Raw genomic sequence first — 23,298 nt, 5'->3', positions numbered from 1 at the left:
ATGTGGAATCTAAAATGTTTTAAAAGTGACTGAAGTTACCAAAACAGAAAATACCAGTGGGGCGAGGGCTGGGGAAGGGCAAGAGAGAGGTGGGGGATTAAAAGGTACAAAGCACTATGTATAAAATTAAGGTTCAAAGATGTGCAGCTCATGGAATATACCCAATATTTCACAATAACTTTAAATTGAGTGTAATCTATAAAAATATTGAATGTCTTATATTGTACATCTGAAACTAATATAATACTGCCCATCAAATATACCTAAATAAAAATACAAATGCGTCAAAAAAGTTTTAAAATCAACTTCTAAAAAAAAAGGAGTAGAAATGAAGATGTAACTATAAGAAAAGGCAGTGATGCAGGTAGCCAGCATAGAGTGGGGGCAGGGAGCAGACCCTGGAGGGAGCCTGGGCCACTTTGGAGTGGACAGGTCTGCAGCCTCAGATGCTCTGAGGTCACGGGTTTCACGGGGAAGGAATCACATCCTGGGAAAAGGGACAGAGTAACCCAGTGACAGGCCAGGCGGGGGCACAGTGATCAGCACCTCAGAAGGCACCCTTAGGGGAAGGATGTCTGGAAGCTGTATCTGGAGAGAGCTTGGTGTCCAGAGAGGCAGGGAAGTCTTGGGAGGAGCAGCCTTGCAGTCCTGAAGAGAAGAGAGCCCGAGGTGAGGGCGGGGCAGTGCTGAAGGGCTTGAGATAAGGCACGGGCAGCTGGGGAAGGGGTAGGGGAAACAGACTGGCTGGGTCATTGGCAATTAAATGGCCAAAGAGAGAGGGAGAATGGTAGAATCAGGTAGCAACAGAGGAAGCTTAATGTTTATTTCTCCAAGCAGCTGGAGGTCTATACAAGTATAAAAGCCTAGGGAACCCCTCGCCTCCCCACCCCAGCTGGGGAAATGTGGATGTAATTGAGAGAACCAGGGTGCTGGAGGGAGAGGAAGAGTGTTGATAAGGAAGAGTCTGGGATGGTGGGCTTGGCAGGACCAGCTCGGAGGCTCTGCACGTTTGATCCCAAGGTCTCTTCAACAGTGGCACCAGGGAGACTTAGAAGGCAGATGGATCTGTGACCCACAGCTGGCAACTCAGGTAACGTGAAGGAGGGTGCTCTGAAAATGTTAGAGCGACCTCCGGCAAGTCCTGTACCCGTCAGGGCCTGACCACCTGGTAAATGTGTGAAGGTGCAGGTGTGAAAGCTCCTCTCTGTCATAACAGGCACATGTAAAAGCACACATTTACTGAACAAATGAATTAACACGGCCTATTACTTAATTTGCAGTAGCACTGTATTTGATACCAGAATTATATACCAAGAGATTTCCTGTTGTCTCTACAAGCTCTCTGTGCTAACAAAAAGATTTTTTTTTTTTTTTACAGTGTCTTTATTTTTGAATCTATGGATAAAAGCGTATTCTTAGAGCTCAAGGTTGGAAAAATTGTCAGGGACTACAGTTTTGACACATTCAGTAATAGGATCACAGAGCTGAAAGGACCTTTGCTGACCTATGCTAACACTGTTCTTTCTTAGCTGGGAAAACTGTGGCTGCAGAAAAGATAAGTGACAGCTCACACCAAACACTTACTTCCAGAGCCTCCCCAACACCCTTACAAAAATGACTTCAGTCGTAGGTTTGGTGATCTGCCGAGGTCCCTCTACTGAAAGTTCTCTGTGGTTTTTAAAACATGAGTAATGGGAGGGATAAATCAGGAGATTGGGGTTAACCTACACACACTGTATATATAACCAACAAGCACAGGGAACTATACTTACTGCCTTATAGTGACCTATAATGGAAAAGAGTCTGAAAAAGCACCGATAAGTATGTATAACTGAATCACTTTGCTGTACACCTGAAACCAACACGGTGTTGAAATCAACGATACCTCAGTAGAGAAAACAAAAACACGAGTAGTGACATTTCTAATACTGCTGTTTGCTCAACTATGATATGAAACGTATTCTTTTAACTGCATTTTAGTACCTTTTCTCTCTATATATTAATACAGAAAATATTCCACTGTTACAAATTCCTAAAAGCTAGCAACAGACGTTATTTTTATGACATTTATTTCTCCCTAAGAAGTCAAATTCTGAAGCAGGGGTCTCTTTAGGGGGTTAAACCCTATATTATAGTTCTTTAAGGACTCTAGTATGTGGAGAGAGCAGACAAGAAACAACTCAGTACTTAGTGTTAGTATTTAGTGGACCACTGTTGCAGCACTGTGGTTTCTTTCAAGATAGGACAGTTTTGTGAGAAATATCCTCAGAATCGGAGGGAGTTGGAGTGAGTAAAAGTACATGTAAACATTCTACGAGGATCCAAAAGCCCCTCCTCCTCATTCTGTGTCTCTGTCTCTCTTACGCGTGCGCACACACACACACACACACACACACACACACACACACACTTTCATTACACTTGATAAATTCATGAAGGGAAGCAAAAGTGTTCACCCAGAAATTCAGAAAAGCTTATACAGCTGTACATGCATGAGCCCAGCGCCCTGCTTTTGTGCAGGAGGGTGTGGACCAGGGCAGTCAGACCCAGGAAGGAGCATCAGGGTGAGGTGACCATCTCACTTCTGGAAATCCTTGCCACGTTCATGAAAGGAAAGGTACATCTCCAGCTTTGCAAGTTCAGTGTCTTTCTTTTAATGTGCATGGGTAAAATTAAGTTAAACTTGCTTTCCACCCTCCTGGTGTTCCTTCGTCTTTATCTAGCATGCTTTTTATAGTTCATATTGTCATGAGAAAGCTAGTGGTTTCTAATGGTTTCATTAATGCATTCTGAAGAGAAAGGAATTTGGGTGGGGTTTGCTTTGCTGGCCTAGAGATGCCATTTTTGCATGAATCATGTACCTACACTAGGAGGTTGATGTGTCCTGTTGGTGCTTCTTCAGACACCTTCTGCTTAGCTAGAAAATTCTGAGGCAGAGACGTGATTGGAGGAAACGAAGGGCTCATATTTAATTTTTCATTTGAATATAATTGCTTTAAAATGTTATATTCATTTCTGCTGTACAACAAAGTGAATCAGCCATGTGTATACATATGGCCCCTCTGTCTAACAATTCTTTACGTCCTAAGTTACTCCTGTGGCCTTTAAATACCTGGGGCATCCTTTCTTGGGCAGCAGATCCCCCTCCTTATGGTCCTGATTGGAGCTTCTTCGTTCACTGCCCAGCACAGCAGGTTTGGGGCGGGAGGTGCAGATAGAGAGGAGGCTGGGTTCTCCCTGTCAAGTGGTCCTTGCTTTTTTCCTTAGAGAGGAGGGTTGCTTTGGTGCCACAAACACAGAGCACATTACAGAGGCCGCCTTTCCTCATGGAGCAGATTCCTATCAGATAAAGGGACCCTGCGGTTAATAAACTCTGACCTTACATATCAAGAAAAGTCTGATCATGGGACATTTGTGAAATATCCCCACTGTGGGAGCCATTCATCAAATCCACAGGCCACACTGTGGCCTGTATAGTACTGTGAGTCCCCTAAGAAACTGATGACTCCTAAATACAGCCACAAAAGTTACATGCTTATTACAGAGGCCAGAATTTTCTTTCGTTCAGATATCTGTGTCCTTTGCAAAGGTGTAGGCCTAAGAATTTTCCCTGAAGTGTTGTTTTGTTTTGCTTTGTTTAAAAAAAAAAAAAAAAAGAAAAAACAGCCTAAAACTCCATCATGAGCACCAATATAATCAATGATGGGAAAACTGTCCATGGGAAAACTTTACATTCTTTGAAAAGAAGGAACTAAGGATATATGACATGGTTTCTTAAATGAATTAGGTGCAAAAATCAAGGCATAACCCAGTATGTGTAGTGTATACAAGATCTACTTTTATAAATTTAAAAAAAATGAACACAGTGGATTCTCATTTTCCATGGTAGTTTTGGCTGCTGCAGTCACTGCAAATACTGAATCATTGCTCCCAGCAGAAACACAGGGTTAGGCTCCTGGAGCCTTTGGTCACATACATATATAACTGATCCACACATAACCTTGGTTTATGTGTGTTTCTGCTTAAAGACACATTATTTAATATACAGTTGATTCACTAACATTCACCTGATAACCAAAAGCACTGTAATTCATATCTGAATGACGCTTACCTTGTGTGTGTGTGTGTGTATATATATATATATATATATGAAAGTGAAAGTGAAATCGCTCAGTTGTGTCCGACTCTTTGCGACCCCATGAACTGTAGCCTACCAGGCTTCTCTGTCCATGGGATTCTCCAGGCAAGAATACTGGAATGGGTTGCCATTTCCTTCTCCAGGGGATCTTCCCGACCCAGGTATCGAACCCAGGTCTCCTGCATTGGAGGCAGACACTTTAACCTCTGAGCCACCAGGGAAGCCCATATATATATATATTTTTTTTTCCTGGAAGTGTAACGAAAAGTGGGGTCTTGCTGCCCCTCACACTAAAGCCAATAAAGAGGCCAGATTGGTGAAAAGGAAAGTTTGCTTTATTTCAGATGTCAGCAGCTGGGGTGGGGATGAGGGGATACGTGGAGGGTGGACACCTGTCCAGAGGCCGACTTCCCCTGCCCACTGGCAATCAGTGGGCAAGAACTTTTATAGCCTGAGGGAGGGGGCGGCATGCAGAAACAGCACAGTCAGCTTTGATGGTCATCTTGAAATTGGTCTGATCAGTGTCATCCTGATTGTTTTAAGTACAGTTAATCATCAGTCCCAGGGTCAGTTTCTTCCCTTTTCCTTGAGGTCAGTGCTCAGAATGGTGGCACCTCTTGTCACGGTTACAGACTGGTCCTCATGTAGTTGACTTCTTCCCCCGGGGTTTCAGTGTGTACACGACTGCTCACAGGACATGGCTCAGAAGCTTATCTGTAGTCTTTGAAGAGGAACGGAAGGCCCTTGACTTTACTTATTGACCGAACTGTTGCATTACTTGGTTTTCTTTGACTGTTTCCCTTTGTCTCTGCATTTTCTCACTTCTCTGATCAAACTTATTTTTTAGCTAAAGTTTTCCACAGACAAAAGGCAGGCCGAGGACTCGGAGGGCAAGACCACAGGGTCCTGCTCTGTTTCATAAAGCACATGACCGTCTTCTTGCACTTGACATTGGACAGTGCCTCAGCACTATAGTGGAGCCACTTTAAATGACAAAATCAGACAGACACACACTCACACACACACATGCAAAGCCCCCCAAAGTGCAAAAATCATGACATTAAATAGAGGCTAAGATGGATTTCACTCATTTACAACTTGAGTGAAACCAGAAGGCAGAGAATCTCCTTGTTCAGTGGAGCATGCGTTTCTTTGCCCCCCTTTGCACGTCCCACACGACCGTGAATGCCCAGTGAGCACTGAGGCTGGAGTCACAAATAAATGTTAGGAGGAGGCAGACTCACAAACTTGGAAAGTGTGAGTCATGAGGATTGGCAACGTATGTGCACACGTACAAATAGAAGAATAAAGAAACTGCTCCTAAGAAGTGATCTCTGTTAAACAGGATGGATGGGGCACCTTCTGTGGCCACACTCTGTGGCCCTCGTGAGTTCTTTTTTTTTTCTTTTCACTGTGTCCATACACACACCTCTTCCTTCTCTGTCCTCCCTGCTCCTGTCCCACTTCTGCCTCTGTGCTCGCAGCGAGCCATGTGCATTCTCCAAGGAGCTCCAGGGACAGCATCTTACTGGAGCCAAATTTATCAGAGTGAATACCCACTGAGTCAGCCTCTTGGCAAAACTGGGCAGTATAATTCTGCAGATGAACAGTGTTTTACAAATGCTGAGCGTGACACTCTGACTATGAGTTCCCTGGGTGCTTTGCATTACAGAATATCACCCATCTCCCCTCACCCTGGGGAGCCTGGATGCCAGGGCACTTGAAGTCTGTAAATGCTCTTGCTGAAATTCTTACCACAGGCCATCAGAATGGAAGCTTGGCAAATAGGAAACAACTTGAACAGTACAGATGAGGGAACGGCAGCTATCAGGTGGTATGTGACACATGCACGGAAATTCCTTCCAAGTAGATCCCAGTTTCAGATTGCCCTCCTAGAGGCAGAGGAGGCGACAGGTCCCTGTTTTTTGACCACACCTTCCCCAGGACGTCCAGAAGTCAAGGGCATCCTTCTCTGGCTTGTCCCAGATCCTGTGTGTGGCTTTTCGGCTTATTTTTTAAAATCTTGTCATTAATACCTTGTAACTTTAGAAAACAAGAAAGTTTAATTTTGTGTGGTGTTTCCTTCCTCGCATATTATCACACTGTTCTTTTCTTTTACTTACCTGTGAAAGCCTGACTAGAAAGTAACCTCCCTGAAAGGCTTTCTTTCTAATTAATCAGGAGACTTTCCCTCTCCCCCAGGCACTTCCTGTGATTTACCTTAACCCCGGTTAAAAACAATCTGGAGAAAGAATAGCATTGGAACATGTATATTATCATAAGTGAAATAGATCTACAGTCCGAGGTTGATGCATGAGACAGGGTGCTCAGGGCTGGTGCACTGGGATAACCCAGAGGGATGGGATGGGGAGGGATGTGGGAGGGGGCTTCAGGATGGGGGACACATGTACACCCATGGCTGATTCATGTCAATGTATGGCAAGACCCACCACAGTATTGTAAAGTAATTAGCCTCTGATTAAAATAATTAATTTAAAAAATTAAAAAACGAACCAAAAAATAGGCTGAAGCAGAGCTGATGACCGGTAAAGAAAAAAAATGTGTGAGGCCTGCCCACATCTAATTATACTTGGGATTCATTAGTTTTAATGGTCTCCCGTGGACTGTTGCCCTTTGTCCAATGTTAGTTTGTAATCTAAAATCATTCAGATTTATCTGTAATTGGATTTCTGCCAACAGTATTCCATCCATCACTGTATTTCTTCTCAAACATTGAGAATGCTGTCTTTTAAAGATGTTTGTATGCATATACATGAATATAATCAAAATGTGTGAAAACACCTCTTCATTTGAAAAAAAAAAAAGAGTTAACAGGCTTGTAAAGAATAACTTTAGCAACAAATGGTGAGTTTATTTTAAGAACAAACTTTGTGAATGTATGGGCCTCTAAAAATAAAAATAGGGAGATTTATCAAATGTTAACTTTTCTTATTAACTATTCCAGTTACGCATGACAGGAGCAGACTGTAGTTACTTCTGATCTTGTATCTGCAAAACCACAGGGTTTTAGGAAGAAGCATTTGGACACCTTCTGGCCTGCATCGTTTATAGCCACATCTGGACACAGGAGCCTACAATAAAATGGGTCAGAGCTTTCTGGAGTTTCTGAGGATGCTTCCAGCTGGCAACTAGCTGGGATGAATTCTCCTTGATTGGTTAAGTCTGTGTCCCGTGAGTGTTTATTATAGGTGATGCTGCTGCCCTCAGGCAAGTGCACAGCCTGGATGCTTGATCCTGTTTATACATCACCATCCAGCATGTCCCTGAGCACTGATGACCTTGTCCACCTGAGCTGCATTTGAACTGAGTTGCGTCCTTGTTTTTTAGCCCTAAAAACTCTCTAATGACTTAGAGTCCACCAATGTGCACAGCTGTTCAGTTCTCTTCCTAAAGGCAGAGTCAGGTGCAGCACCAACCCGTCATCAGAAGGTGCCTTGGTGAGTGTAATCACAGGACGGTCAGATGCTGAGCCAGCCCTGTGGACCAGGGACCATAGCTTGTTCCTCTTCTGAGTCTGTATAAGGGATGTGAGTAGATGCCTCCCTTCTGAGACCGACAGTGCTTAGGCCAAGGGTAGCATACCACAGCCCAGGGGCCACATCCAGCCTGCTGCTGCTGCTGCTAAGTCACTTCAGTCATGTCCGACTCTGTGCGACCCCACAGACGAGAGCCCACCAGGCTCCCCCGTCCCTGGGATTCTCCAGGCAAGAAAACTGGAGTGGGTTGCCGTTTCCTTTTCCAACGCATGAAAGTGAAAAGTGAAAGGGAAGTCACTCAGTCGTGTCTGACTGCTAGCGACCCCGTGGACAGCAGCCCACCAGGCTCCTCCGTCCATGGGATTTGCCAGGCAAGAGTACTGGCGTGGGGTGCCATTGCCTTCTCCAGTCCAGCCTGCTACCTGATTTTATTTTTTACTGGTCTATAGTTGATTTACAGTGTTGTGCTAAATTTAGGTGTACAGCAAAGTGATTCAGTTATACATACATATATGTCTAATTTTTTTAAGATTCTTTTTCCTTATATGTTATGGTAAAATATCAAGTAGAGTTCCTTGTGCTATGCAGTACATCCTCTGTGGTTATCTGTTTTATGTATAGTAGGGTATATATGTTGGGGCTTCCCTGGTGGCTCAGATGGTAAAGAATCTGCCTGCAGCGCAGGAGACCCAGGTTTGATTCCTGGGTCAGAGAAGATTCCCCTGGAGAAGGGAATGGCTTCCCACTCCAGTATTCTTGCCTGGAGAATTCCATGGACAGAAGAGCCTGGTGCACTACAGGCCATGGGGTCTGAAAGAGTCGAACGTGACTGAGCGACTCTCACTCACTCCTGTGTATGTTAATCCCAAACTCCTAAGTTATCTTCCCTCTTTTCCCCTTTGGTAACTTTAAGTTTGATTTCTGTGCCTGTGGGTTTATTTCTGTTTTGTAAATAAGTTCATTTGCATCATTTTTTTTTAGATTGCATGTATAAGAGATATCTCATATCTCATGTTATTTATCTTTGTCTGACTTCACTTAGTATAATAATCTCCAAGTCCACCCATGTTGCTGCAGATGGCATTATTTAATTCTTTTTAGGAGTGAGTACTAACTATTGCAGTGTATATCTATACCACATCTTCTTTATCCATTCATCTGTTGATGGACATTTAGGTTGCTTCCCTATCTTGGCAATTATAGATAGTGCTGCGTGGACACTGGGGTATATGTATCTTTTCAAATTATGGCTTTCTCGAGATATATGCCCAGGAGGGGGTTGCTGGATCATATGATAACTTTATTTTACCTCCATCCTGTTCTCCACAGTGACTGCATCAATTTATACTCCCATCAACGGTATAGGAGGGTTCCCTTTTCTCCACACCCTGTGCAGCATTTATTATTCGTAGACTTTTTGATGCTGGCCAGTCTGACCAGTGTGAAGGCTCACCTGCTACCTGTTTTTAAAAGTAAAATTTTATTGGAGCACCATTATGCCTCATTTCTTGTGTGCTGTCCATGACTATTTTTACTCTACATCAGCTGAGTTGAGTAGTCACAAGAGTGACCTTATGGCCCTCAGAACTGAAGCCACGCACTCTCTGGCTTAGGCCAGAAAACCCTGTTTTCTATGATGTATACTCTTGTTAGTATGAAAAGGCAAAATGATAGGATACCGAAAGAGGAACTCCCCAGGTCAGTAGGTGCCCAATATGCTACTGGAGGTCAGTGGAGAAATAACTTCAGAAAGAATGGAGGGATGGAGCCAAAGCAAAAACAATACCCAGTTGTGGATGTGACTGGTGACAGAAGCAAGATCCAATGCTGTAAAGAGCAATATTGCATAGGAACCTGGAATCTCAGGTCCACGAATCAAGGTAAATTGGAAGTGGTCAAACAGGAGATGGCAAGGGTGAACGTCGATGTTCTAGGAATCAGCGAACTAAACTGGAATGGGTGAATTTAACTCAGATGACCATCATATCTACTACTGCGGGCAGGAATCCCTCAGAAGAAATGGAGTAGCCATCATGGTCAACAAAAAAGTCCAAAATGCAATACTTGGATGCAATCTCAAAAACGACAGAATGATCTCTGTTCGTCTCCAAGGCAAACCATTCAATATCACAGTTATCCAAGTCTATGCCCCAACCAGTAACACTGAACAAACTGAAGTTGAACAGTTTTATGAAGACCTACAAGACCTTTTAGAACTAACACCCAAAAAGATGTCCTTTTCATTATAAGGGACTAGAATGCAAAAGTAGGAAGTCAAGAAACACCTGGAGTAACAGGCAAATTTGGCCTTGGAATGTGGAATGAAGCAAGGCAAAGACTAATAGAGTTTTAAGAAAATGCACTGGTCATAGCAAACACCCTCTTCCAACAACACAAGAGAAGACTCTACACAAGGACATCACCAGATGGTCAACACCGAAATCAGATTGATTATATTCTTTGCAGCCAAAGATGGAGAAGCTCTATACAGTCAACAAAAACAAGACCAGGAGCTAACTGTGGCTCAGATCATGAACTCCTTATTACCAAATTCAGACTCAGATTGAAGAAAGTAGGGAAAACCACTAGACCATTCAGGTATGACCTAAATCAAATCCCTTATGATTATACAGTAGAAGTGAGAAATAGATTTAAGGGCCTAGATCTGATAGATAGAGTGCCTGATGAACTATGGAATGAGGTTTGTGACATTGTATGGGAGACAGGTATCAAGACCATCCCCATGGAAAAGAAATACAAAAAAGCAAAATGACTGTCTGAGGAGGCCTTACAAATAGCTGTGAAAAGAAGAGAGGCAAAAAGCAAAGGAGAAAAGGAAAGATATAAGCATCCGAATGCAGAGTTCCAAAGAATAGCAACAAGAGATAAGAAAGCCTTCTTCAGTGATCAGTGCAAAGAAATAGAGGAAAAGAACAGAATGGGAAAGACTAGAGATCTCTTCAAGAAAATTAGAGATACCAAGGGAACATTTCATGCAAAGATGGGCTCGATAAAGGACAGAAATGGTATGCACCTAACAGAAGCAGAAGATATTAACAAGAAGTGGCAAGAATACATGGAAGAACTGTACAAAAAGATCTTCACAACTCAGATAATCACGATGGTGTGATCACTCACCTAGAGCCAGACATCCTGGAATGTGAAGTCAAGTTGGCCTTAGAAAGCATCACTACGAACAAAGCTAGTGGACGTGATGGAATTCCAGTTGAGCTGTTTCAAATCCTGGAAGATGATGCTGTGAAAGTGCTGCACTCAATATGCCAGCAAATTTGGAAAACTCAGCAGTGGCCACAGGACTGGAAAAGGTCAGTTTTCATTCCAATCCCAAACAAAGGCAATGCCGAAGAATGCTCAAACTACTGCACAATTGCACTCATCTCACATGCTAGTAAAGCAATGCTCAAAATTCTCCAAGCCAGGCTTCAGCAATACATGAACTGTGAACTTCCAGATGTTCAAGTTGGTTTTAGAAAAGGCAGAGGAACCAGAGATCAAATTGCCAACATCCACTGGATCATGGAAAAAGCAAGAGAGTTCCAGAAAAACATCTATTTCTGCTTTCTTGACTATGCCAAAGCCTTTGACTGTGTGGATCACAATAAACTGTGGAAAATTCTGAAAGAGATGGGAATACCAGATCCCCTAACCTGCCTCTTGAGAAATCTGTATGCAGGTCAGGAAGCAACAGTTAGAACTGGACATGGAACAACAGACTGGTTCCAGATAGGAAAAGGAGTACATCAAGGCTGTCTATTGTCACCCTGTTTATTTAACTTCTATGCAGAGTACATCATGAGAAACACTGGACTGGAAGAAGCACAAGCTGGAATCAAGATTGCCGGGAGAAATATTAATAATCTCAGATATGCAGATGACACCACCCTTATGGCAGAAAGTGAAGAGGAGCTAAAAAGTCTCTTGATGAAAGTGAAAGAGGAGAGTAAAAAAGTTGGCTTAAAGCTCAACATTCACAAAACGAAGATCATGGCATCCGGTCCCATCACTTCATGGGAAATCAATGGGGAAACAGTAGAAACAGTGTCAGACTTTATTTTTTGGGGGCTCCAAAATCACTGCAGATGGTGACTGCAGCCATGAAATTAAAAGACGCTTACTCCTTTGAAGAGAAGTTATGACCAACCTAGATAGTTTATTCAAAAGCAGAGACATTACTGTGCCGACTAAGGTCCATCTAGTCAAGGCTATGATTTTTCCTGTGGTCATGTATGGATGTGAGAGTTGGACTGTGAAGAAGGCTGAGCACCGAAGAATTGATGCTTTTGAACTGTGGTGTTTGGAGAAGACTCTTGAGAGTCCCTTGGACTGCACGGAGATCCAACCAGTCCATTCTGAAGGAGATCAACCCTGGGATTTCTTTGGAAGGACTGATGCTAAAGCTCAAACTCCAGTACTTTGGCCACCTCATGCGAAGAGTTGACTCATTGGAAAAGACTCTGATGCTGGGAGGGATTGGGGGCTCCAGTCCCCAAGGCTTCCAGTCCTTATGAGCATTTAAAAAAACGCTGAAATTGAAAGTCGCTCAGTCGTGTCTGACTCTTTGCAACCCCATGGACTATACAGTCCATGGAATTCTCCAGGCCAGAATACTGGAGTGGGTAGCCTTTCCCTTCTCCAGGGGATCTTCCCCACCCAGGGATCGAACCCAGGTCTCCCACATTGCAGATGGCTTCTTTACCAGCTGAGCCACCAGGGAATGTAATTCAAAAAGATGCATGCACACAAATGTTCATTACAGCACTGTTTACAGTAGCCTAGACATGAAAGAAACCTAAGTGTCCATCAACAGAGGATGGATAAAGATGTAGTGGTACATGTATTCAATGGAATATTACTCAGCTATAAAAAATAAATAATTTACATTTGCAGCAACATGGATGGACTTGGAGAACATTATGCTAAATGAAATAAGTTAGGGAAAAACAAATACTCTATGTATCACTTATATGTGGAATCTAAAAAATTCAGCAAACCAGTGAATATAACTAAACAGAAGCAGACTCAGCTGTAGAGATGAAACTGGTGGTTCCTAGTGGGGAAATGGAAGCAGTAGGGGCATGACAGGGGTAGGCAAGTGGGAGGAAACTATTAGGTGTAAGACGGGCTTCAAGGAAGTATTGTACAACATGGGGAATATAGTCAATGTTTTGTTTTATAATAACTGTAAATGGAAAGTAACCTTTAAAGATTGTATAAGAATAAAAAATTTAGAAAAATAGAGACCAATATGTGTTTGTCCATCATGAAGCAAATTTAATTCACTTATTTCTAAGTTCCTAATAGATCCCCTTTTTGAAGCTCCAGTACTCTGGCGACCTGATGCAAATAGCTGACTCACCAGAAAAGATGCTGATGCTGGGAAAGATTGAAGGCAGGAGGAGAAGGGGACGACAGAGGACGAGATGGTTGGATGGCATCACCAACTCAATGGACATGGGTTTGAACAAGCTCCAGGAAATTGTGAAGGACAGGGACGCCTGGCAAGCTTCAGTCCATGGGGTTGTACAGAGTCGGACACGACTGAGTGACTGAACAACAACGACAGATCCCCTTTAGACTCCAGTATTGACGTTAAGCACAATCAACTGGGTTGAGTGGAACAATCACGTGATGTAGTGGATGGGAACCATGTTCTCAGAAAACTTGAATGTAACATCAATGGCGCTTCATGAAATTAGCATTTCCACTTTCATCTGTTCAGTCATTCTGTACATGTTGAAGACCTATTCAATGGAAAGAACTTGGGAAAGACAGTTTGATGAATGAGAACAGGATGGAACAAGACTCACTCCCAGGAAACGGAAGCAACCTGGTAAGAATGTTGGCCCAGGCACACTGACAACGACCACCCAGAGAAATCAGCAGTGACTGAATTGAGTAACTACTCGTAGCTCACTTTGGCTCAGAGGTTAAAGCGTCTGCCTGCAATGCAGGAGACCTGGGTTCGATCCCTGGGTCGGGAAGATCCCCTGGAGAAGGAAATGGCAACCCACTCCAGTATTCTTGCCTGGAGAATCCCATGGACAGAGGAGCCTGGTGGGCTACAGTCCACGAGGTCACTAAGAGCTGGACACGACTGAGTGACTTCACTTTGAACATGCTGACGCACATGCCAGCACTGTGGGTATGGACATGGGTGAGGCTGAGCCTTTGGTCTTAGAAAAACAGTCTTGTTTCCCACAAGGAGAAGAGGGGGTTGCTTCCTGCTGTAGAGACAGAGGGTGCACCCTGGGGTGTCATGCTGGTGGGCGCACGAAATAGTGTTAGAGTGTCCACTGCAGCATCACTGGTAATGACCCTACAGGGAATAAATCAGGGTCATCAGACAATAAAATACCATCCTGTAGTTGAAAGAAATGAACCCGAGCTATGTGAATCAATATCAATGAATCTCAAATCTATCACTGAGCCAAAACTAAGATGCGGAACATTCTTATAGAATGAGACCAACTATATGGCATTTTAAAACATGGAGGGATGAATTAGGAGTTTGGAATTAACAGATACACACTAATATGTGTAAAATAGATGGCCAACAAGAACCTAGTGTATAGCGCAGGGAGCTATATACTTAATAACAACCTATAAGGGAAAAGAATCCGAAAAGAGCACACATATATATAGAGAGAGCATAAATGTATAAATATGTATAACTGAATCACTTTGCTGTACACCTGGAACTAACACAACATTGTAAATCAACTGTACTCCAATAAGAAAAGGCAACCGTGGAAACCAGTATTTGTATATTGCTTAGACTAGCATGCATATGTGGTGTAAATATTTTTAAAAATATTTTAGAGTAATAGCTACAAGGATAGCTTGTAAATCTGGAGAAAGAAAGAAGGAAATGGGATTCAAGAGGTTTTGCTGGATTTCAGCTATTTCTGGATATTTTAATTCTTCTTTGAAACAAGACAAAACAAAACAGAAAACCTAACCATGGAGGAAATACAGCAGAATGGGTGACGGAAAGAGTCACATGTATTTTATTATTCTCAGACCTTTTCTTTTTGAAATATCTCAGAGGAGAAAAGAAGAGCCCAGGCATGTTTATAGGGAGACAATTCCAAAGAAAGGTAGTATGGCTGGTTACCCTCAAGGAATCTCCCAGGCCGAATGGGGTGGATTAGGACCCGCTCTGAGCTCTGAGCTCCTCAGTTGCCTTATGCAGAGTTACATTGGTCCAGGGAGCGAAATTCACCCCGTGGTGCAGTAACAGCACCCCGTCCTGTGGCCAGACTAACAAGTGCAGCCTGGAGGCGGCCACGTCTGAGCCCAGGCCCTGGGCCGGCCCGCAGGGGCCTGCACGGGTAGGTGGGGCACAGAGCTTCTGAGGACCCTGTGGCCAGTTCTTCCATTGCAGAGGCTATCACTCCAAACAATTTGGGGCCAGGGCATCTGCCAGAATATGAAAAAAAAAAATACTATGAGTCACATGTATGTACATAAATAAACACATGATTACATCTTTCCAGAAGCTCAGAACCTGAGCCATCTGAGATCCTTGCTTCAGGACCTCTGTGGAGACACATTGCCTTGGATAGACGTGGCCAAATCCTCCAGAGAAGACAACCATGCTGCAGCTTCTGTGACTGCACGGGACTCTGGACTGCGGGCTCAGGAAAGGGCTGGTGCTGCTAGGCGTTGACCTAGATAGCCTGCTAGTTAGTTGTCTTGGAGCACAGATGACCCGAATGCACAGAATCTGTCCTTGCTCCACGATGGCTCTTGGGAGGTTCTTTAAAGAACGAAGCTACTGGGCTTAGGAAATTCTTCAGCTCGTCTGTCGCCTTGTGCACAGTCATCTGGGTGGTGTAAGAGAGCCTAAAGTTTACATGGGAAGGGAGCTCGGATGACAAGCATATTCTTGGCATCAGCCTCTGACCACCAATGCAGAATGTGAGTAAGGAATGACATTTTTAGTAAAAGGTCACAGACAACATGAACTTAACACATTTTTATTCACCAGGTGGCAAATAGGAATAAAATCCCAGAAGCTGGGTTCATTGGATAAATATTGCAGGTTGACTGAGGTATCCAAATATGTTTAACATAGTCTCTCATCACAAGTACTACTTTTTTTTTTCTGACATATATTTTTATTCATGATTTAAATACTTTAGTGACTCTTTCATAGCATCCATCTTTCATTCATCTGATGGCATATTTATATGATTGTTAGTCTGATTGGACAATTAAAATGCACTTCAGTGAGATATAAACTAAGTTCTTTTTTCTTCTTTCTTGGAGAATTCATCTAGTCATTGTTGTTCTAATACTTTACACTAACCATTTTTTCCCTCTGAACTGGCCAACCAGCTACGGTATCTAAAACCAGTGACTCACAACATCTATTTTGAAATCGCTAGTATAAATAGGTACAGTCTGGTTACACCACAATTTAAACAACTGTCCAGCCAAATGAAATGCAAAAAAAGGGGGAAAAAAGTACTGCAAACACCTTGAAATGTGTGTTTCCAGCTGACTTTCAGAACAGGTCCACATTTATATAGCTGTGTAAAAAGCAAGGGAATGAAACCAGAAATTCCAAAATATTTTCAAATGGGCTTAGACATTTCGACAGTGTACTATTTTTCTCTGCCAGGAGAATGAATAAATGAATGGTTTGCCCTCTGGGGGAAAAATCCATTTACAAGAGAAAATATTTTAAATTCTTACCGTTGCAGAAGGAAAACCAGAGTAGATCTTCGTTGTGGGGGGTGGGATGGGTGTATGTGTTAGGGGCAGGGTGACATGTTTCAGCATGGGGTCTTGTTTGCTTATTTTTGTCCTTCATTCATTCTTCACACGTTTCTGAGATGAGCACTGGAGGTATGAATGGTCCCTGCCTTCACGTGGTTACAGTTTTAAGGGAGGAAACCGAGAGAACAGCAATGTATTATGAGGATGAAATGAGCATTCACTAATCTCGTGGGGAACAGAAGTCAGAGGCAGGACAGAGAATGTTGTGAACTGTGTTTGTGAGGTATGGATTGTCCCTGGAGTGTGAAGTGAAGGAAGAGGTGAGGTTCAAGCCGGTGGTCTACACCTGCTGTCCATTCCATTGATGGGGCTGCTCTCTCTCTGTGCTATAATGACCTGGTTACCCTTTAATCTGCTCTGTAAAGTTCTCCAGAGGAGGAAGAGTATTTATTTATTTCTGTTTCCTAGTGTCTAGAACAGGGCCAGGTGCCTGGAGGGTACAAAATGCATGCACTTTTAGCTTAATTAAATAAATGGAAAGATGGATGGATGGAAGGAGGCTCTGTATTTAGAAAGAAATATAGTTAGGTTATGATGGCTTCAGTGGGGAAAAATAACTTAGAAGAAAAAATGCAGTACATTGGGTGTGGTAGTACGTAAAAATATTTTTACTAGAAGGATTCTTGGAGTTTACAAATTAAAAATTACTTCCCCCTATGTCTGGCCCTTGCAAAATTTCACGCTCACACCTACACTAGTATGCTTGTTAGATTGTTGGACTGAACTCTCCTTTGATTTCAAAGTATACTCTTTCATTGAGATGACAGTTTTTAACTAGTAAAGAAGGTTTTCCAATTAAAATAGTAATTTTGCAATGTGTACTCAATTATGTGAAAATAAACTGCTAGTACTTTGAAAAAAAAATCTTAATGCTGTTAAACTCTTTAAAATAGTATTACATATCAAAGCTACACCTTTAAAATACCAATGGAAGAAAAATAAAATAGCTCCAGAGACACAGGGACAGCAAGCAGACAGCTGGAATTTTTGGGAAATGTCTGTGGTATTTTAGTTTATTTTTAAGGGAAAGAAAAATTTTCCATCAAACTTTAGGAAACAATGACATTTTAAAAAACTTATACCCAATAAGGTTCTTTATAATGCTGTAGTTAAATTCAGATTATATTTTATTCAAGAATTGTATATATTGTATTACAATCAAGAATTGTATTATATTCAAGAATTGTTTTTAAATTTTTTTGGCGGGATGGATAGGGTAAGAAACTGATTTTTGTAAGCTTCTTCCATCCCCTTTAATTACATTCTCATTCTGCTCCAATGCACACACTCACATGGAATCTCACAGCGCATTATTTTTATTTTTCATGGGACCCTTGTGTCCAGACCACCATACCAGACAGAGATTGAACAACACTACAATCCTCCTCAAACTCCAGGAGATGGTGAAGGACAGGAAAGCCTGGCATGCTGCAATCTATGGGGTCACAAAATGTTGGACACAGCTTAGTGACTGAACAATAACTATCCACCAGCATGTGGAAAGGAGACCAAACATAAAATATTCAGTAACATGTAGGCAATTTCAAAAATGCTTGGGACAGACGTTAAAACAAAAAAAAAGAGAGAGAGAGAGAGGCTTTGTAGTCGTGGTCTATATTAGTAGATTTTTCAGAAGGTGAAGAGGTTTTAATTATGTGCTTCATGGAGTGGGAGACTGACTCCTCTGAATCACTTTCTATGCCTTGGGGCCCTCTCTGCTTTTCTGTCCCCTTCTCCAGTCCTGCCCCTCCTGAACCCACCCCTCTCCCCTCTTCCTTCCCCTCTCTCCTCACCACTGATGGCTCGAGAGCTCCTAGCACCCTGGGTGGGAGCAGGAGGGAGCTGAACGCTGCAGTCTCCCCACCAGGTCTCTAAGTATGGTTTAGGGAAGGAAGAGGACTTGTTTACACCTGGATCCTTTGGGCTTTTACTGAGCCTTTCATAGCTTACCTCTATCTCCTCTCACCTTGCTCACAGGAAGATGCCCTGATCAACATCAAAATTGCTGTAATCTACTACTAAACAGTAAAAAAAAAAAAAAAAAAGAATGAAATATTGCCATTTGCAGCAACATGGATGGACCTAGAGATTTTCGTACTAAGTGTCAGAAGGAGAGAGACAAATACCATATAGTATCACTTATGCGGTAGTTCATAAAGAACCTGCTTGCCGATGCAGGAGACATAAGAGATGCAGGGAAGATCCCCTGGAGGAGAAAGTGGCACCCCACTTCAGTGTTCTTGCCTGGAGAATCCCACAGAGAGAGGAGCCTGGCTGGCTACAGTCCACAGGGTCACAAATTGTCAGACGTGACGGAAGCGACTTAGCATGCATATGTGGAATCTAAAATCCGAAGCAAATGGACTTACCCCTGAAGCAGAAACAGACTCACAGACAGAAGAGACTTGTGGTTGCCAAAGGAGAGATGGGTAGGGGAGGGATGGACTGGGCCTTTGGGATTAGCAGATAAAGCTATCATGTATGGGACAGATAGATAACAATGTTCTATTCTGTAGCCCAGGGACCTATATCCTATGATAAACCATAATGGAAAAGAACACGAGAAAGAGCGAATGAATGAATGAATGAATGAAAATGGCTGTGTTCGGTTCTGACCCTGAAAAGAAGCTCCATGAGAGGATAAGGCAGCACAGTCCTGGTCAGAAGATAAAGTTCAGCTCTGCTTCCCAGGCTGCCCTGAGAGGAGCTTAAAGGAGAAGACTTCCAGGCCTTGCTTCCTCATCTGGGAGACAAGGATGGCGAGGAGGACTTGTCCAGGGTCATGTGACTCTGTGCACTGGGGCCTGGTCCCTCTGTCCCTCTCTGTGTGGGCACCCGTAGCATCCTGGGCCCTGGGCCGTTGGCACCACAGACAGTCACGGGCATTGCGAATGATAAGAATCAGAGCAGCAGGGCTCACTGGAGTTTGTTTATTCCGTGAGAGTAGTTTTAATTTGTTTTAAAAGAGAGCCTTTTCCCTTGGCTTTTCATTACAAGATGCTTCAGCCACCACACTTTCTGAACCTTCCATGTCTGAGAGTCTTTCTGTCAGTGTTTGGTTATCAGCCTGCAGTTGTCAGAATCACTGGAAAAAGCCATTTACTGTGTCTCTTAGATACACGAATGAGGCCCCTGCTGCTTCAGTTGTTGCTCTAAGAGTCCCCCTTGATTTGAGTATATTTTCAGTGTCTGTTTGCATAATTTCATCTCCATCTCAGGGAAATTTATTTGGTAGATGTTAATTTCTTTGAGATTATTTAGAGAAGAAGATAGTAGATGGTATCCAAAACAGCTTTTAACCACCTAACCACACCCCTTTTTTTTTGCGTGTTTACTGTATTGGCAAGTTTTATCAGCTCCATTATTTTATAGTTGTGGTCATTGTATTGTTTATTAAAAATAGTTATTTGGAATTGCTGCATTACTGTCAGTGTCTGAATAACATATTTACAAATATGGCATTCTATTTTGCCAGTGTAAATATGCATTAAATAACAATTCCTATTGCTAAATGTGGCTACAAAAACAGTTGGTTCTCTTGCTAAAGATAATTATTTATACAAGTAAAGTGACATTATCTTAATATTCTTTTCAAGACAACTATTTCCAAATGTTTATTAGAGAAAATGTTCTGGGAAAAAATAAAATATAGATATCACATAGTTAACTGTGTGTTGGAAACTTAGATAAGCCTGGAAATCAGATAGTTTCATATACAATTGCATATACTGATACTCGATAAATATTCGAAAGACTGCTTTCTCATCTGTAAAATAGAAATAATAGTAGCATCTTCTCACTGAGTAACTTTAAAAATTAATAAAAAGATGGTATATGAGCTCTATTCAGTGCCTGGCATGTAGTAAGTACTTAGGCAGTGGTAGATATAGATTGAATTCATTCCATAAACAGAGTACAGAATAATGCCTTAGAGATGTAACAATAAAAAAATCAATATTTTAGATGAAGTTGACAGAAAGGAAATAAACAGAAAAGACTCCATATTTGGGGACAATGTAATATAAAAATAGGAATAGAAGGGAGTCTGTAGGTTTGAGGGTCCTGCAGGGGAGAGAAGAAATGCTGAGTCATGTTTGGGATCCATTGAGCTGCACCCAATAGAAGGTCCCTGCGGTGAAGATGTATTGCCGCCATCTCATGGATTGGACCAGAGCCTTCATGTTCCTGCTGCTGTTTACTTGTTTTATTGTGGACCGACTGTGTCCTAGGTGCTGTAATCTGGGGAGAAACCTGGGAGGGAAGTGTGTAAGTCTGTGAGTCAGTTTCCTGAGTGAGTGAGGAGTGAGGATCACTGTGCCAGTCCAGAGGCGTTGCTGGAAGAACATAAATAGGGGAGGAGGTGGAGGGAGGAATTACCAAGGACCAGCATCAGAGGCTGAAGATGTATTATATGAGAGCCTGCAAGAGGAGAGGAGAGGCTTTGGAGAATGATGAGTGTTCAGGAGAATGACCGTTACAGGTGTCAAATGTGGTTTTAGAGTTTATGATGATCCTTATAAGTTACAGTGATAGAAAGTCAGGATAAAAATGGATTATTCTTGGCTTATATCTACCATATTTACCTATGAAGGTGATTGCATATATCCACTTATTGTAGTATGAAATCATTGTTTTCATGAAAGTGAAGGTATTGAAACAGTTGTTCAGTGAACAATGGAAAATGTGCTTTTGCCTGAATGCTGAACATGCGTTGCTCAAATGCTCTAGAATGCTTAGTTCTGCAATTTTCTGCATCATTTGTAGTAAACCAGACCTATTTCTGATAATAGGTTTCCTTCTTTTGTTATCTTTAGTAGCACAAGGTTTCTTCTAAAGAAAAACACTCGATGTTTTGTCTCAGAGGCTATGAGTGAGCAGAAGGGGAGAATTGGGGAAGGGGCTTCAGAATCCACGGATAGACTTTGACCTCTGTAACCCAACCAACAATGCCATCTATCACCAAAATGACCTCAGATCCTGCTGGGTTCTCAGACCAACAAATCTGTACTGACTGCCCATGTTTGAGCAAACCACAAGCTTGCAGTTTTCAAGTGTAAGAAGTCAATTATATAGATAACCTTGACACGAAGGAGAGTGTGTGGGTCACCATGAGGCATTTTCAAAGGACAGTGCAGATTCTAAGGAGAAGGAGCCCAGTTGGTTGAGAGGGAACAAGAAGAATCTCCTGGACAAAGTAGAATTAGGGGAAAATGGGGCTTCCCTGATAGCTAAATTGGTAAAGAATCTGCTGCAATGCAGGAGACCCTGGTTCGATTCCTGGGTCAGGAAGATCCACTGGAGAAGGGAAAGGCTGCTCACTCCAGTATTCTGGCCTGGAGAATTCCATGGACTGTAGAGTCCAGGGGGTCGGACACGACTGAGCAACTTTCATTTTCAGGAATAGGGACAGAGTGATGCCATGTTCCTGCAGTGGGAACCACGTAAACAAGACGTGGAGACAGGCTTGATGCCTGGTGCTCCTGGGCGATGGCTGTCCAGCTGGCTGGAGGAAAAGGATCATAACTGTGGGGGTGGTAGGAGATTAGGGTGGAGTGGAAGGTGGGGGCACCCCTAGTGCTAAATGTGTGGTGTGGGGAGATTGTGGCTGATTCGGGAGGTGGTGGGGAGCCCTTGTTGGATTCTGAGTGGGGAAAGAATGCTGCTGGAGCAGAGGTTTCAGGACTGATGGGAGCAGTGCATGCTGTGCTAGGCAGTGAATTCAGGGGAAGGAAGGAAATTGTCCAGAACCTGTGGTCATAGCTCTGCCATCCACAGGAGCCTGAAAAGAATGGAAGGAAAAGGGGAAGACCCAACAGAGGGCTCTTCCGAGATGCCAACCATGGGGAACATTCCATGTGGGATTCCCAAGAGCGCATGCACCTGTCTGAGGGGTGGTTTTTAATTTTCCACTTTGCCCTCAGCTATCTGATGCAGTCAGAGTTGTGCCCTGATTTCGCACAGGTGAACTTTGCCCGGAGAGATCTCTTTTGATCTGTATTAATGGGCTCTTCTTACCTTCTCTGGTCAGAAAGTGCATACTAAGTTACACTGGTCACTGCTTCTAGTCTGTTTGTCCTCGGTCCCCACATGGCCAAGTTCCACTGGGGATTCAGGCCTACAGAAGACAGCATGGTGCTAGGAACTGAGTGCCCCAGGAGTTTTAGAGGTGTTCAGTTACTATAGAAAGACAACTGCTTCTCTCCCTTGCTGTGGCCTGGACATCACATATCTGTTCCCAGGTTCATCACTCAATGCATCTCTACCTGGTGTTCCATTGAGAGCAAGTGGCATGCTTGAAAACATATTATTGTATTTATTTTTCATGACTAGTTTCCTACTCAGGAAAGAATCTTCATGCAAAGAGCATTTAGTTAGTGACATCATGTCATTTATTCACCTATTACATCTTTGCAAGATTGTTATGCGTTTAATAAACTTCTAACACAAATAACAATAAAACAAAAGTCAGTGTGTAATGGAAACCACATTCGACTGCTCTCTGCTCATAAGCCGATAGTCTGAGAGGCAAGCGTCCATAGGAAGGAAAGGCACTTTAATTGGAAAAGCTGGCAACCTGGGGAGAAGGTGGACTCATGTTCTGAGACTCCCAAGATTCTTTTCATCCTTGACACTTTTTAAAGGGAAAGATAGGGGAAACAATCTCAGTGAATCATCGAGGCAGGAGGTTGGAGTCTGTATCTTTCTCCACTGTGTGCAAACTGGCACACTCTCTTCAGATGTTTTCTTGTCCACGTGATCTCCTGAAGGATTGCTTAGGGCTTGGGTTGTTGGCGGTGGGAGTTAGTCTTTTTCTTTTTTAAAAAATGGCTTCATTCTTCACCTTTTTATTTGCAAAAA

The 23,298-nt window shown here is 42.8% G+C and overlaps 1 protein-coding gene and 1 long non-coding RNA gene across 3 annotated transcripts in view; both read left to right on the top strand.

Moving 5' to 3' along the window:
• Nucleotides 1-23,298, top strand: part of KCNQ5 (potassium voltage-gated channel subfamily Q member 5) — a 630,518-nt gene that overhangs the window by 17,594 nt on the left and 589,626 nt on the right. The window lies entirely within an intron of this gene.
• Nucleotides 1-23,298, top strand: part of LOC132657206 (uncharacterized) — a 39,953-nt gene extending 16,655 nt beyond the window's left edge. The window contains exon 2 of the long non-coding RNA XR_009595023.1: nucleotides 1-23,298. This exon is cut by the window's left edge and continues 10,801 nt beyond it. This is a non-coding gene — a long non-coding RNA (uncharacterized LOC132657206).

This window comes from Ovis aries, chromosome 9 (assembly GCF_016772045.2).
Source record: "Ovis aries strain OAR_USU_Benz2616 breed Rambouillet chromosome 9, ARS-UI_Ramb_v3.0, whole genome shotgun sequence".
Classification (NCBI taxonomy): domain Eukaryota; kingdom Metazoa; phylum Chordata; class Mammalia; order Artiodactyla; family Bovidae; genus Ovis; species Ovis aries.
This window is presented reverse-complemented; position numbering and strand designations above follow the sequence as displayed.